This window comes from Staurois parvus, unplaced genomic scaffold, assembly GCF_062004578.1.
Source record: "Staurois parvus isolate SC_StPar_1 unplaced genomic scaffold, SC_StPar_1.0 ptg000715l, whole genome shotgun sequence".
Taxonomy (NCBI): Eukaryota; Metazoa; Chordata; class Amphibia; order Anura; family Ranidae; genus Staurois; species Staurois parvus.
Window position 1 is genome coordinate 3,299,386 of NW_028318511.1, and position 17,236 is coordinate 3,316,621.

Genomic DNA, 17,236 nt, shown 5'->3' on the forward strand with positions numbered 1-17,236 from the left:
TCATGCCAGGGCACAGATTCTGTTAGTTTTGTGGGGGCAGGCCCAGAAGTGGTTCACCTCATGCCATCTTGAGCCAGCAAATGTTGTGTGTGACAACGGCTCCCACGCTTTTGGCAGGGAAAGTTCACATGTGCATTGTGCATCAGAGGCAAAATTCCTGTGGGCTTCCTACTGGAGCAGACATTCCATGTTATTATAGACAGGGCACAAGAGACACAGCAGTGGAAAGAAAAATAAGATTTCCTGGTGTCTAAGAGGCTGCTATAGCCAGGCACTGCGAGGTGAGGTCTTAGCAGGTACAGGAGGAGGAAGAGTATGGTTGTTATGGTGGTGTCTTCCAGGGGTGGGTTTCATTCCTCACAAGCCCAGGGAGTTGTATGTGGCTAGGGGGGGGGATAACTGAGAACAATGCTGTCTCAGTGACCCTAAGGACTCCAGTTCCTCCGCCTTCACTAACTTGCGCCACATGGCTTCCCTTATGTTACAGAGCCTACAAAAGAACACTAGGATTCATGGTATAAAGAAAAGGGACCATTACCATTTGTCAATCCCTAGATCCACATTACAGGGGAAAGGTTCAGGGGTCATCCTACCCTCACAGTTAAAATTCCAGGTAGATATGCTATGGAGGAACCAGATAACTCCTTTTCAAAGGCTGAAAGTATACTATTTCATGAACATGGCTTGGACAAGGGCCATCTCAACAAACATTCCAATTTGGGCACTACCCAGGGGCCCCAGATGCATGGGGGGGCCTGCAGTCCTCTTTCCCCCCACAGTTTACGGCGCTCTCCTTGCACTTTGCAGGAGTTAATGAAGAACCCACCAAGGCAGAGCTTCTTACTACTGCTACTTGTGTGGGTGGTTTTATGTACTGCTCCTATCACATGGGATAAATAGGAGATCAGTGCCAGTGGGTATTGGAGCAGTACACATCAGTCCAGACAAGTAGCAGCAGTGGTAACATCATTGCCGGATCTAGGGGAATGCTGTCCATCTGATTACACATAGCTATGATCTGCAAAATGTATAACAGACTACTGCAACGTAGCAGCCATTCTGACCATGGAATATCACAGGTCAGAGATGCAAAACAGTATCCAGCTACACATTATTCTCATCGTGTCTGTGTGTAAGGGAATTGGATTTCAGCTCCAGTGTGTGCTGTGTGGAGAGGAGATCATAGTGCCTGTGCTCAAGGTGTGTACAGTGCAGGGATGGGAGAATGAGCTCTGCCTAGTGCACTGTAGTGTGCCCAAGCAAGTCATTCAAACATTGTCCTCCACACAGTACCAAGGGTTGTCCACTGCCACCAGCTATCATCATATGGTGGGGATGTACAAAATATATTTGACAGATGACCCTCATGATTATTTGGTAACATGGATGGACCACTAACCAGAGATTGCTCTGTATGCAGTTGAACTACTGGGCTGCCCAGCAGCCAGTGTCCTGTCTGAACATACATTTAAGTCCTGGACACAGTTGACTGACTGACAATTGATAAAGTAAACCAGTCCTGGATCAGTGACAACTACCAAAAGCCTACTGCAGATGCTGCAGATTACACTTTTTAAAGATACTGCCACCCAAAGTATTTATTTTCTGTACAGCTTAAGCCAAGCCTTTCATCACTACAGGCCTGAAAAAAAATCTCACTTTCTGCCACCATTGCCATCTCCTGCCCCCATGTACACATCTGGCCACCATTAACATTTCCTTTTACCACTGCTGGCCTGGCACTGTTAACATCTACTGCCACCATTGTAGGCCTGCCACAACTAGCATCTCATACTGGGCCTATTGTTGTTTGTTGAAAATGACACTTTTAATTTGCCATTCCCAATTCTTGTTGCAGCTATTGAACAGTCACAACAAATTTACATTTTTGACCAAGTAACATCCTGTGCTCTGCTCAAATATTTAGGAGGGTTACAGTGTTTTTTGCACCACTAATACCCCAAACTAAATTTTAATACAGCTGTTTCACAGTTGCAGAGAACTGAAAATGTTTGCCTAGGTAACACCCTGTGTGTTTTTGCATCACTAACACACCAAACCTAACTTGCAGCTTTTCCCATAGTTGCAGAATTTTGTTCAGGTAATATCCTGGGCTCTGCATGATTATCTATGTATAGTATAATGTTTTTATGTTTTTGCACCACTAACACCCTAATCCAAATTTTCTGAAGCTTCATCATTGCAAAGAATTTAGATTTTTGGGCAGGTAACATCCTGGGCTCTGCAAGATTTTTCATGTTGCTTTACAGTGTGATAAAACTCAAAAACGTTTACACAGCTGTTTCCCAATAATAAATATTTTTACAATTTTTGGGGGCTATGTAACTTCTGTGTTCATCAATGTCTGCATTTCATTATATTGCATCATCATTAAAAATGGACAACACGTGGGCTTTGGTTTACTAACGGAAAAAGACTGTTAGTTTTGCAGAAGTTTTACTTTGCAAACAAATTTAATATTATCTAAGCATGTGCAATGAAAAATGCTGTTTTATTTTTTATTATTCTTCTGTGTGATTGGTTATTCATTGCAAACTGATTTTTCACTGCATGCAGTAAGTGCTAGGGAAAATTCCCTTACAAAGCGAACAGCCTATTTACCTTTAGTAAATCAACCACTTTATGTTTCTGCATCATTCTCCTTAGTTTGGAAAGATTTTGGCTTTCATGCAGGCTATTTCATCCTGTTTTTATTAATATGTTGACCCTACTTGAGTACACTGCCATGCCAGTGATTCTTTAAATATAAACCACTCATCCTAATTCCCTGACTCTGAATTGTATGGCAAAAAATGTACTTTACATCTTGGCATCTAATTTTGACACCTTTTTTTTCTTTTTGTTACAGGAGGAATTACAAATTAAGATAAAGCCTGCCCCCCCCCCCCCCCCCCCCTTTTTAATTGCCTCCTATTGAAAAAGTTTTTTGCAGATGATTGGTATAATTTAAAAATCATGTATAAAAAAAAGTAATGATTTGTAATATTTGGTGGTGAAATATGAATTCTCCCTACTTTTGAAATTATATTAAAACTTGTAACTATTTAAAAAGAATGATATTCTATGCATGAAATCTTTCCAATTTTTAAACTGTCTCTAAAAATATATTACTGTGTCATCTTATTGTTATGGTTGTATTAGGGATACTCTCTCCTAATAAAAAGTAGAGACTGAGGGTAGCACATCAGTACCAATATTATATAGTGTCTTTAAAAAAAAGACTAGCGTATTTCTGGCTGAAATATGACTTCTTGTTGCTTCTTAATTTTCCTTGGATTAATAAAGATATAATTCTGTCCATCAGATGTTATATATTATTTGAAGAACAAAACTTTCATGCCATATTTCTGCCTGATAAATAACTACTCTCTACCTCTCAAACTGCATCATAAATGCAATTTTGTGCCTGAAATGTGTACAATTTTTATACAGGGTCTGTGAAACACAAAACATTACTTATCATTTATTGGAATTATTGCCTAATTTCTGCTTCTAAAACAGCCTCAAAGAATGTGATTCTGGTTAGCAAAATAATTAAATGGTAACTCCACTTTCATAGGAAAAAATTAGTGAATAACAGAAAAAAATAATATAGTGTATACAATTGCGACTCAAGTCATATTGTAATTAAATGTTATTGAAAATTACTTTTTCTTTTGAATCTGCAGTACTGTAATTTTCGGTAATGCAATATGACTACCTGGAGGCATTCTGTTCACAAATGGTGTACAGGGTGCCCCCTGAAAATGTCATTTCCTGCTTGTGTGATTGGCTTTCCTGATTTTCCCAGAAGTCTGCACTAAGATACAAGTCAGATTTTTGGCATCCCTTGTAACATACAATCCATCTCGGTGTGATGCACTCAGAGGGAAATCATGTCTAAAGGGATACAGACCCTGCCAGTTTCCTCATTAGAGCCCTACAAGTGCCACAGCTGGTTGATAATTAGAAAGCCACTACCATACAGATTCACTCTGCACATGGACATAGACAAACAACTATTTCTTCAGAGTAACTAAAGGTAGGAATCTGCAACAAAGTTTGTTCAAATCCTTACAATGTACATAGATCACCCAGAGGGGAATGTTTTTTTCCCAACAAAAATGGAGTTACTCTTTAAATTTGTTTTATAAAATGCTTTTGCAAACAATACAGTATAATCTGTTAATTATGGCTGATATACAGTATGCCAACTCCCTGCCCCTCAAATTGTACACCATAGAAAATAATAAGATGCTGTTGAGAGAATCTGTACAAATTATGAGTGGTGTCTTACAAAAAAATATACTTTCCTTTCCTTTTTTTACAACTTGAAGATCAAGCCTATTTTGACACTTTTTTTGTTTACATGTAAAAATCAGTTTTTTGGGTTTTTTTTTTAGAAAGTTACTTATAACACCCGAACATTAAATATTTTTAAGCAGAGGCCCTAGAGAATAAAATGGTGGGTTTTGCAATTGTTTATGTCGCATGGCATTTGGCAGACGTTTTTTCAAATACTATTTTTTTGGGGGAAAAAAATACACTTTAATGAATTTTAATGCACAAAAACACAATTCTTTGGTAAAATATAAAAGATTGTTAAGCCGAGTAAACAGATGCCTAACATGTCACTCTTTAAAATTGTGCATGCTCATGGAATGATGCCAGACTATGGTACTTAAAAATCTGCATAGGTAATGTTGTAAAGCCTTTACAGGTTACCAGTTTAGAATTACACAGGAAGTCTGGTGCTAGAATAATTGCTCTGTTGTTGGTGGTGATACCTCACATGTGAGGTGCAATTGCTGTTTACGTATTATACAGTATTTACATAGCGCCAAAGGGTTTGCTCAACGCTGTACAATAGCAAGGGGGACAGAACATGAGACAAGACAGTAACAATACAATACAGGAGGGGTTCGAGGGCCCTGCTCTTTCGAGCTTACAATCTAGGAATGATTGTGGGACTGATGCCTGCGTTTGCCTTTGCATTCAAGCATGGTGGGAGGGGTGCTTTAATTGTTTTTTTTATACTGTCTATTTAAATGTTTTAGCACTTTCATTGCTATCACAAGGAATGTAAACAACTCTTGTGATAGCAATAAGCAGTGGCAGGGATGTAAATATCACTTGTGATAGCAATACACAGTGACAGGTCCTCTTTACTGAGACATGTGTGGTCTAGTAGACCTTATACAGTATGTCTCCTTTGCCCTTAAAATAATTGGTTCAAACCTGGATCAATTAGATCCAATGCTTTGCCAAGCCAAAAATGGCTTGTTTACTTTCTGCAGAAATTGGAAGTGACAAATACTTGCCACTTCCAGTCTCTAATACTATATAGATGATCATAGAAGATCCAGTCCCAGATCACCTCTTTGGTAAGCCGGTGGAACTACCAGCGTCAGTCTTGAGCTCCCCTTCCTCCACCTGTAAAAACAATCCAGCAACTAATTAGCCACTAGGACTGCTTTTACATAAAAGCCCATTGCTGGCTGAAAAAACAATACTGGACTGAAGCCTGTAGCTGCATCTTCCGGGTATAACCACTTAGATCTGGTGATGTACAGTTGTGTTCAAAATAATAGCAGTCAGACATCACTAACCTGATCAATCACTGTTTTTGGTTGAAATGATATTTCTACATGGCAAATAATGTACTAGCAGGTGTAGTAGAGTAATAGAAATCTAACAGACCCAACAGTCATGACATGCATGCTGCTGATTCTGTGTAATTGAATCACAAATTGAAAGGGGCATGTTCAAAATAATAGCAGTGTGGAGTTCTATTAGTGAGGTCATTCATTCTTTGAAAAACAGGTGGCAATTGTTGCCCTTATTTAAGGAAGGAAGGCAGCAAATGTTGTACATGCTGGTTACAGTGCATTTCTCTCTGAAATTCTGAGGAAAATGGGTCGTTCCAGACATTGTTCAGAAGAACAGCGTACCTTGATTAAAAAGTTGATTGGAGAGGGGAAAACATATAAAGAAGTGCAGAAAATGATAGGCTGCTCAGCTAAAATGATCACAAATGCTTTAAAATGGCAACCAAAACCTGAAAGACATGGAAGAAAGCGAAAAACTACCATTCAAATGGATAGAAGAATAGCAAAAATGGCAAGGACTCAGCCAACAATCAGCTCCAGGAAGATCAAAGAAGGTCTAAAGTTACCTGTGAGTACTGTTACAATTAGAAGACGCCTATGTGAAGCCAAGCTATCTGCAAGAAGCCCCCGCAAAGTCCCACTGTTGAAAAAAAGACATGTGCTGAAGAGGTTACAATATGCCAAAGAGCACATTGACTGGCCTAAAGAGAAATGACACAACATTTTGTGGACTGATGAAAGTAAGATTGTTCTTTTTGGGTCTAGTGGCCGGAGTCAGTTTGTCAGATGACCCCCAAACACTGAATTCAAGCCACAGTACACTGTGAAGACAGTGAAGCATGGTTGCGCAAGCATCATGATATGGGGATGTTTCTCATACTACGGTGTTGGGCCTATTTATCGCATACCAGGGATCATGGATCAGTTTGAATACATCAGAATACTTGAAGAGGTCATGCTGTCTTATGCTGAAGAGGAAATGCCCTTGAAATGGGTGTTCCAACAAGACAACGACCCCAAACACACCAGTAAACGTGCAACATCTTGGTTCCAGACCAACAAGATTTATGTTATGGAGTGGCCAGCCCCGGATCTTAATCCAATAGAAAACTTGTGGGGTGACATCAAAAATGCAGTTTCTGAGGCAAAACCAAGAAATAGAGAAGAACTGTGGAATGTAGTCCAATCATCCTGGACTGGAATACCTGTTCACAGGTGCCAGAAGTTGATTGACTCCATGCAACACAGATGTACAGCTGTTCTCAGAAACAGTACAACTAAATATTAAGTGATTCAAAGGAAAGCAAAATCTTCAAACATTTTTCAGTTTATATAGTGAATGTTTGAGTTTGTAAAGAAGAATACAAACACTGCTATTTTTTTGAACAGTCTAATATTCACTTTTCTTCAATTTTTTTAGAGGAACAACACAAATTTGATATATTTTTCTTCATGTTTTGATTTGGAATAGAATGTGTAGTGTTCCCAATGCATTTGTGTGTATGGAGATAGATGCTATTAGAAGGATTTTGAGCTTTATTCACTTTTTTCAACACACTGCTATTATTTTGAACACAACTGTACATGTACATTACCCGATCTTGAAGGAGAAGTGTGGCCAAAGCTCTTTTTGGCCATACCTCTCCTGTGGGTCACAGGAGTACACTTATTTCTGCACTCCTCTGACCCAGATTCAGCTGACAGCAGGCTAAAGTCCTCTGTAGAGATCCTGACAATAATGTTGGGATCCACCCATATGCTTGACTGGCAGCTGGCTCAGCCTCTCAGTGCACCTCTGATAGACTGAGCCAGCTGCTTCTTCACCCTCCACAGTTTGCACACCAGTGAGTGCTGGAGGGGTAGAGCACAGAGAGGTGATTGATAGTTCTTCGTGTAAAGCCAGCAGAGGAAAATAGCTGCATCAAATCAGTGCTGCAGCGACCTAGGTGAGTATGAATGTTTGTTGTTTTTGATTCCCACACTTCTCGTTTGATTTTAAAATTTAATTACTCCCTGTCACCAAGATTACCTCCCATTAAAACTGATTAGATTCTTGTTAGCCAATCCAGACAGTGTTCATAACGTTTCTTTAAAAAAAAAAATTTTTTTTATTCATATTTTTGGCTTATAGAAACCTACTCTCTGCTTATAAATGTGCCTCCTATTAAAAAGGATATGATTCAATTCTGCAAATATGTGCAATCTTTAAAATCTATGTCTAAAATCTGCAATTTCAGGCAATATTTCTGCCTCAAAATAATTTTCCCATCAATACTGATAAAATTATCTGCAAGAAATGTGTACAATACTTATACTATGTCTATGGAAAGATTCCATTTAATTTTATATTTATTGATGAAATCTTCTCTTTCCTTCAGAAATAGTAGTCTATCCTAAAAGGCTTATAAGGTATACTTGAAATCATTTACATTTTGTCTTTTTTAAATTTCAAATAAACATAGAATAATTTTTTTTCCAGATGCAATCACCCTGCTCTCTTCCTCAACATTATCAGCCAGTCCAAAAAGATGTAAAACGTGGCTGTGATTCTTGGTCAACATGTAACAGCTTGTGGCACTAATCTGGTAACATACACTGTCTTGGTTCATTCTTGGAAAAACAAGAAAATAATTACTTATTTCTAGCTGAAAACGCAAGCTCAGAAAAAGTGGCCTGCCTGAAAATGATTACAAGTTTAGCAGCAATTTGTTTTTTTAGTCTGTGAAAGAGGATGCAATTTTTTTGATCGCAAATGCAATCTGCTTATTTTCTTCCTCAGAAATTGTGGCTTATTTTAATGAAGACTTGAAAACTGGGGCACAGTTCTGTTTATTATTTATGTTTTCAGTTGTACACAAAAATAACTACTTTTTTGTTCCAGGTGCAACATGCTCACCCTAACAGACATACAAAAACAAGATCAATTTCTCCCAAGGGCTTTATTGCAGTGCTTTAGAATGTATATCAGACACATAGACTAAATATAAAAAAATTCAAAATAGTTTTTATTGTCCCAAAAATAGTACACATGCTATTTAAAATATGAGCACTAATCATAGTATACAAAGGAATTTCCAAATAGTGATCCTGCCAGAAAGAAACCCATCACATTTCACTTGAAAAAGTCACACCCTTCATCAGGGGCTTCTTCTTCATCAGGGGTCTTCATCTGACATTTAGATTAAGAGCATATAACATTAGAATATTGCCATGAATACAGTCAATACAAAGCACCAATATACATTTCTGTACATTTATGTAATGTAATTATCTTGTGACAAAGGAAAAACATACACAAAAACATTGCAATTTAAGAGTTTCAAGAAATTTCCTTGGCCAACAAGACCACCAAAAAGGCGGGAGACGTCACCTGGGGCCTCCAAGAGACCATGCATATACATATGTGTATCAGAGAGGCAGAGGAACCACGCACCCACAATGAATTATATAGGGGTCCTAGTGTGAGATGTTGTAAAAATACCCTTTTTACCCTTTGTTTTTTTACAACATCTCACATTAGGACCTCTATATGATAGAATAGAAATAGAAATTAGAAAGACCGAGAAGAACAACAAATGAAGAAAGAAGAGACAAGAATTGGACCACAACTGTAGGATACACTTCCCCCCAAAAACTAACTAGGCATGGATGGATAAATGCATTTATTGAGCTCAAGATCCCAAGTCATTTCAAACTGTGTAGCTGTATCCTTCAGGATACTAACAATCTTTTCATAGATCATTTTCCATAGGATTTTCTTCTTCACTTGTTTGAGGAACACTGAAGACTGCTTCCATGCCCTAGATATTATCATTTTGGCACCTAAAAGAAAAAAAAAATCAAACACTGAGAATATTTAGGAATCCTGTCAACTGGTACCTTAACAAGAGCTACTTGGGGCGCATGCGCGGCCAGGGACTATGGCGGCCGCACTTTAAGTGAGCTCCGCTCATCCCGGCCAGTGAAGACTCACCCGACACTTGCCTCCGCTCCTCTTCCGCTGCGGGTGAGTCACCCGTACTCTGCACCCGGCCCGGCACCTGAGCGAAGGCTTGATGGGGAAGATAGGGCGCTGGAGGCCCCCCTCCCCGCAACCACGTGACCCGCAGCCCTCGCCGCTCCGGAGGTTCCTCTCCAGGCCACAATCCCCAGCCTCAGGTATGACTGAGAGCCCAGGGAGAGATCGCGGCCCCCCGGTGGTCGCAGACGGTACTGCACTCACAGACACTCCAGCCTCTGCCCTGACACACTCCCTGCTGGAGGACTATGAGCCCCAGCATGCTACTGCAAGGGCTGTGGAGCACTCTGCCTCAGAGAAGCATCCTCTTTCCACCCTGGCACCTCAACAGGCCACCCAGTCACCTTCCCTCACATTGTCAGCGTTGGATGACAAGCTACAAAATTTTTTGCGCAACATTACCGCGTCCATATCCGCTGAAATTGGAAAGCTGGCCTTGGAGCTTAGAGGGGAAATTGCCCAGATTGGAGACCGCACGGACAGACTGGAAAATGAGTTTGATGATCTGGTTCAATACGTCCACGTGCTGGAAGAGGATAACGCTTATCTGAAGCATTCCATGTCCCAAATGCAGCTCCAGCAAGAGGATCTGGAAAACAGGGAACGGCGCCAAAATATCCGTATCCGCGGTATGTCCGAGTCTATTGCAGATGCACAGTTGCACCGTCATCTTCTGTCCTTCTTTACAGCGACTGCACCCTTGGTTCCAGAGGCAGATTGGCGTATGGATAGGGCTCACCGCTCCTTGGGCCCAAAACCTGCTGAAGGCACCAGATCTCGCGACGTTATTGTTCGCTTTCATTTTTTTCAAAGCAAAGAAGCTCTACTTTCTGCTGTTCGCCATAAATCGTCTCTGGAATTTCAGGGGGACAGACTCCAACTCTTCTGCGACCTGTCCCCGATTACACTGGCTAAGCGACGAGATCTGAAACCGATCACCACACATCTTCAACAACACCGTGTCCCTTACCGCTGGGGGTTTCCCTTTCGGCTGATCGTAACTAGGGACAATACCCAAGTTGTGCTCCGTGATCTTCATGAGGCGGACTCCTTCTTAAAACGCCTGGGACTTCCGCCTCTGTCTGAAGATGTATCCCCACTGCCACCAACTCCGTCTCATCCATCCGCTACCCCCAACAAGATCTGGACCCCAGTTCGCAGAGGTCGGAAGAGACTTTCTCGTACCACACAACGTCCGCGTCTTCCTCGGTCAACTGATCCACCTGCTTGACGATTCTCTGGGGCGCCCTTCTGAATCCGGTGATGAACCTTCCTTCCTGGGTTTTTGGTTCTTTTTGTCTTTACATAATTTTCCCACAGGTTTACCTTATCTGTCCGGCCAAATTGTCGGGTGTTTTTCAGGGTTGATTTTTTTTTTTTTTTTTTTTTCTGGCCGGGCTTGACGATCTTTCCGATGTCCTGGTTGTCGTGTTGCCCCCGACTTTGTCTAGCCATAGGTCTAGACGACTTGGGTCCCATTGTTATCCCCGAGTTTATATCCTTGCGGATACTTATTAGTGTTAGTTCTCTGTTTTTTGTTTTTTATACTATTACTTTGCACTGTACTGTGTTATTCAACTGTTTTATGTTTTTTGTTTTTCACTATATTACATCGATGGTATTCCATTCATTTTTCATGCTATTACATGTAGGTCAGTTGTCGTTGTTTCATAATGGCGTTGAGGTTTCTGTCATATAACGTCAAGGGCCTCAACTCCATTCAAAAACGGTGGATGGCTTTGAGGGAATTCCGATCCTCTGGAGCAGACATTATTTTTGTCCAAGAAACCCATTTTAAATCAACTGGCTCTTTTCGTTTTGCCTCGAGATTTTTTCCCCAAGCCTACTCGGCCTTTAATCCTTCTGGGAAGGCCGGGGTGGCAATCCTTATTGGGTCACACTGCTCCCTTTGGGTTGTTTCCTCCAAGGTTGACCATCAGGGTCGTTTTATTATTTTAGAGTGTATGCATGGCGAGACTCCCCTTGTTCTGTTGAATTTATATGCTCCCAATACAGGTCAACTGCAATTCCTATCCCAAACGCTCGCTAATCTAGACTCTATTACTACCTCGCAGGTGATTGTAGGGGGAGATTTTAATCTGATTGTTTCCCCCCATAAAGACAGGAAAGTGCTTTTTGAGTCCACCCCCTCGAAGCGGCAATGCTCCTCTTCAAAATCTTTCCGTAAATTGATTAGGGAGCATCGTCTCTTTGACGCTTGGTGGATTAAACACCCCCTTCATAAACAATTTACATTTTTCTCCAACCCTCACCATAGTTATTCCCGCCTAGATCATTTTTTCATCTCTGCCTCTTTGCTCCCACTTCTGGTTTCCTCTGAAATCAATCCCATCACTTGGTCTGATCATGCCTCTTTGACCTTAAATCTTTTTTTTCCCCCTGCTATGCCCAAACCGTGTCACTGGCGCCTTAATGAGACATTTCTTTCCACAGACCATCTTAGGGATGAATTGTCACGGGGACTCGATACATACTTTACTTTTAATGTCGGTTCCGTAACTTCTTCCTCATCTCTGTGGGAGGCCCACAAGGCGGTTTTCCGTGGACTCTGTATCTCCATGGGTTCCCGTTTAAAAAAGTCCTCGGCGAGTGCTAGGGCCTCTCTCATACAACAGCTCTCGTTGGCGGAACGTCAGTTACTGAATAAGCCATCTATTTCAGGGCTTCAGGGGGTAACATTTCTACGTGACCGAATTAAAGCCCTTGACTCCAGTAAGACTGCACAATCTCTCCTTTGGGTTAGACAGAAATTTTATGAATTTTCTAACAAGCCACACCGTATGTTAGTCAACCGTCTCAAAGCCCAGTCCCCCTCCACGATGCCCGACCTTCTAATACAGCCTGATGGATGCCCTACTTATGATCCTCGGGCCATGGCAACTCTTTTTGGCTCATTCTATGGGAAATTGTATAACTGTTTAACCCCGGACCTTCACCCTTCTCTCACACAACCATCGTTTGATAATTTTTTTGACCCCTTGCTACTTCCGAGAGTATCACCCTCAGACATTGACGCTCTTAATGCGGATATTACGCTAGAGGAATTATTGGATACAATTAAACACCTCCCTTCTCGTAAAGCCCCGGGACCGGACGGACTGCCCTACTCCTACTATAAATCTTTTATTGGTACTCTGGCCCCTCATCTCCTATCCCTTTACCGAGATCTATTTAAGGGAATCATACCCCAGACTGACTTCTCCCGTGCATATATCTCGGTTATTCCTAAGCCTGATAAGGATCACTCTATCGTAGATAACTATCGCCCTATTGCCCTACTTAATTCCGATTATAAGATTTTTACTAAAATCTTGGCCAATCGACTATCCGGTATTATTTCCAAGCTCATTCACAGAGATCAGGTGGGCTTTGTACCTGCCAGACAGGCTGCGGATAACACCAGGAGATCTATTTATCTGGTTGATCTGGTCAACCGTTCCTCTACCCCTACTGTGTTATTGAGCTTGGATGCCCAAAAAGCCTTTGACCGTTTAAGCTGGCCTTACATGTTCATGGTTTTGGAGCGATTTGGTTTCAGGGGTTCATTTGTTGCAGCTTTGAAGGCCCTTTATTCATCCCCTTTCTCACAGGTCAGATTAGCTTCCTTTCTCTCACCCCCCTTTCAGATGTCAAATGGCACTCGTCAGGGATGTCCACTCTCTCCCCTGCTGTTCATTCTCTGTCTGGAGCCATTGGCTGTTGCCATCAGGTCGAATCCGGATATCCGGGGGATACAATCCCATTCTCATGAGTACAAATTATCATTATTTGCAGATGACATCCTCCTCACACTTACGAGTCCCCACACCTCTTTACCGATTTTGCACAAAATTTTGAAACAATTTGGGGCTTTATCAGGTTATAAGGTCAACACGTCCAAAACTGAGGCACTTCCAATACATGTTTCTCCTGTTGTTCTTTCCTCCCTTCAGGCAGCCTTTCCCTACCGGTGGTGCACCCACTCTTTAAAATATTTAGGCACCAACCTTACTTCCTCTTACCAATCCATATACGAGGCCAATTTTCCCCCACTGTTTATAGCAATTTCTCGCTCCCTGAAACACTGGGATGCCTTGCCTATCTCTTTCCTCGGTCGTATTAATGTCTTAAAAATGACCGTACTACCCAAACTTTTATATCTGTTTGCAACCCTCCCCGTACCCGTTCCTATGTCCAAGCTTCACTCCCTTCAGAAATCTTTCTTACATTTTATTTGGCACAACAGGCGGCACAGGATTGCTCGTTCTGTTCTGCTTTCCCCACGTTCTAGGGGAGGCTTGGGAGCACCGGATATAATAACATACTATTTTGCAACCCACCTTCACTTTCTTCTGTCATGGTCCATTCACTACCCTCCCAATACATGGACTGAGATCGAGTCTTTACAATTGTCCCCAGTTCATCTGTGTTCCCTTCTCTGGTCGACCTCGGCGGTGGATGTCCATTCTTTTCGCCACTCACTCCTAGGCCCCATGCTTTTTTCATTGACTGTTTGGCAGAAATGTAAGGCTAAATTCACATTGGCTTCTCAATGCTCCCCACTGACAAATATCCTTCATAACCCTAATCTTCCAGACAATATGGCCATGTCCCGGATGTCTCTTTGGGTAGTATCTAACCTTTTTCAACTACGTCACCTGGTACACCCGGTGACTCGTAAGTTACATTCATTCTCGGATCTCCAGAGGAAAGCCTCTCTACCCCCTCATCATCTATATGTATACCTTCAAATACGCCACTTTTTCTCTACTCTATCACCCTCATTGAGCTTGGGGAAACCTACCCCCTTCGAACGTCTATGTATGGAAGGTCCCCATCAAAGGGGTATTGTCTCTAGCACCTATAAAATTCTTATGGAGGCCCCCCCTTTGTCCAATGACGCTCACCTTTATATGCGTAGGTGGTCTCAATTTATACAACGTGATATTGACTTATTAACGTGGAAGAAAATATGGGATAATGCATCTAAATCCTCTATTTGTGTGGTTTTTAAGGAAAACATATACAAGATTATGATGTTGTGGTACAAAACCCCGGAAGTTCTTCATGTTTATAATCCGAGTGCTTCTCCTGCCTGCTGGCGCTGTAGTAGCGCTTCTGGCTCTCTTTATCATATTTTTTGGACGTGCAGCTCCATTGCTCCTTTTTGGGAAGAGGTCTGCTCCTTGTTGCAATCATTGTTGCAAGTTTCTCTCCCATTTGACCCACTGCATTTTTTGCTGGGCTTGCCATTCCCGGGTCTATCTAAACTGGCCAGAAAACTTGCTGCACATGTGCTAACAGCGGCCAGGAGAAGTATTCCTATGTGTTGGTTATCCTCTAACCCACCTTCATTGCAAACTTTGTATAAACTTATTACCGATGTAAGACAGATGGAGTGTTTGACTGCTTCACATAGTGGTTCGTTTGCTGTATTTGAGATGATTTGGCTCCCGTGGGATACCTTCTCTTCCTCTATGCCAGCCCAAATTGTAAGACCATGATTTTTTTTTTTTGCATTGTTACTATATGACTCCACTGGTCCTGACCAAATGTAATCTTAGCCATCGATGTACTTCTATGTTTTGCTTGTTTTATTTTCCCTTTGTTTTCTGTAACACTTGATTTACTTGAAAACCAATAAAAATTGTTAATACAAAAAAAAACAAGAGCTACTTGTGGCATTTTTGGAACTAGCCTTGTAACCCTACACAGTAGAGAAAAGATACCATTCCAAAAACCTTGTATCCTGAGGCATTCCCACCAAATATGAAACATGGACCCCATTCTGAAAAAAAGGAAGGATATATTTTAGCAGGAGGGGTTGAGACCAAATACCATCTGGTAAGCAACTTCATGTTAGCCTCTACCAAAGCAATATTCCTGTAAAAGATCATAGATAACAACTGTGCCATACATCAAGGTCTCTTTCATCGGAATTATCTTTATCCCATTCAACCATATAAGCAAATTTTACTGAAGAGCCAAGTAGCAGCTTATGAATTAAAGACAATCAAGCCCCCCCACTGACCCAAGTGCTATGTACACCATTTTTCATACTGTGTAATCTTTGCTGGGTCTTATGCTGCTTGTCCAATAGAGTGTGAAAAATGGGCAATTTGTAAAAACTGGGAATGTTCGGTGGGGCATTTCTAAGGTTTTCTCAGTGTCATAATGTAATAGAACCCATGTGCGTGAAGAAATGTCAGATTCTATATAGCCCCTTGTCTAGCCACCACTGAAAGTCCTTAACATCTAACATTAATGTGCATTTTTAAAAATCATGGTCCATTCTGCTAGTGATATGAAAACAGTCCTAAGTAAATAAAAAAAATTTTTGGAAACATTAAATAATCGACACTTACGTATCAAAGTAAATTTCTATGTAAATAGTGGAATTACTTACGGATTTTGGATAAATCCAAAAGCAAGTGGTTAAAGTGATCATAAACCCTCACTCTGTAAACCCATTCAGTTTAAAAAAGAAGTGAAAGACAAAACATTTGTGCATAGAAAAAAAACATTATAAATACTTTTTTTTCCCCTTTTTTTGTGATCACATTCCATCTGTTCTCAGCTACATACGAGCTGGGGGAGGAGAAACTACAACATACACTGAACTTCTCAGTGAAAGGCAGTGTGGGGGAGGGGGGGGGACATGTCAGGACAAATCTGATCATTAGAGGTGAGCAGACTGAGCTCCCAGCTCCCTAGAAAACTGACCACGCTGTGCTCCCCTGCACCAGGGAATTCACAAAAAGGAAACAATACAAAGAGAATGGGATACTTTTTTATACAAGTACATACTACAGCAGGCACATATAAGTAATATGAAATGTTGGCTTTACATATTCTTTTAAAATTCAGGAGTTGGTGAGAAGTTTGACCAAGATAAAAAAGTACCTAATATGAGAGCCTAATTTTGGATCAAAATGGCTCATTAGGATGTTTAGGGTAATTTTGATCATTACATTGATGTTTGCCTATGTCCAATGACAAACTCTTTGGGTTATTTTGCCCAGCGGTAGCATGTATAGGACAGACAAAATTGAGCATAGGACTGAATCCTGGACAAAACACGATATTAGTGGTGCTAGCGAAGAAGCAGCCAGATATACTATCTGTGATCTGCCACTCAAGTAAGTTCTAAAATGGCTCAGAGTTCCTTTTATTTACCTATTAGAATTTTATGGTTAACTAACCTGAAAGATCTGATAGGATCTAGATGGAGCAGGGAATCCATTCTATTGCCAAAATTAGGTCTTTAAATACCATCATGAATTTCAAAACTATGTTATTTTTCCTAAATACCGAGAGATAAGGGTCTTAAAAGCATTGCTTCAGAACCTGTTAGGTAGGTAAATAGCAGTGGTCTCTTCAATATATGTAATATTCTAGGTAGAGGAAATTTATGCCTCGCCTTTTACAAAAGACTTGATGTATGTTTCCTTTAGTGGGCCAGTAAACATCCTAGAGTGTAGAGAGCTGTGAACCACTTTGTAGATTGCTGGAACAAGCAGGTCAGGGCATTCCAACAAGATTTGCACTGGGCCCAGGTCCAGATAACACATCTTTTGTCGAAGACTATAAAAGATTTCTGTGATCCCTG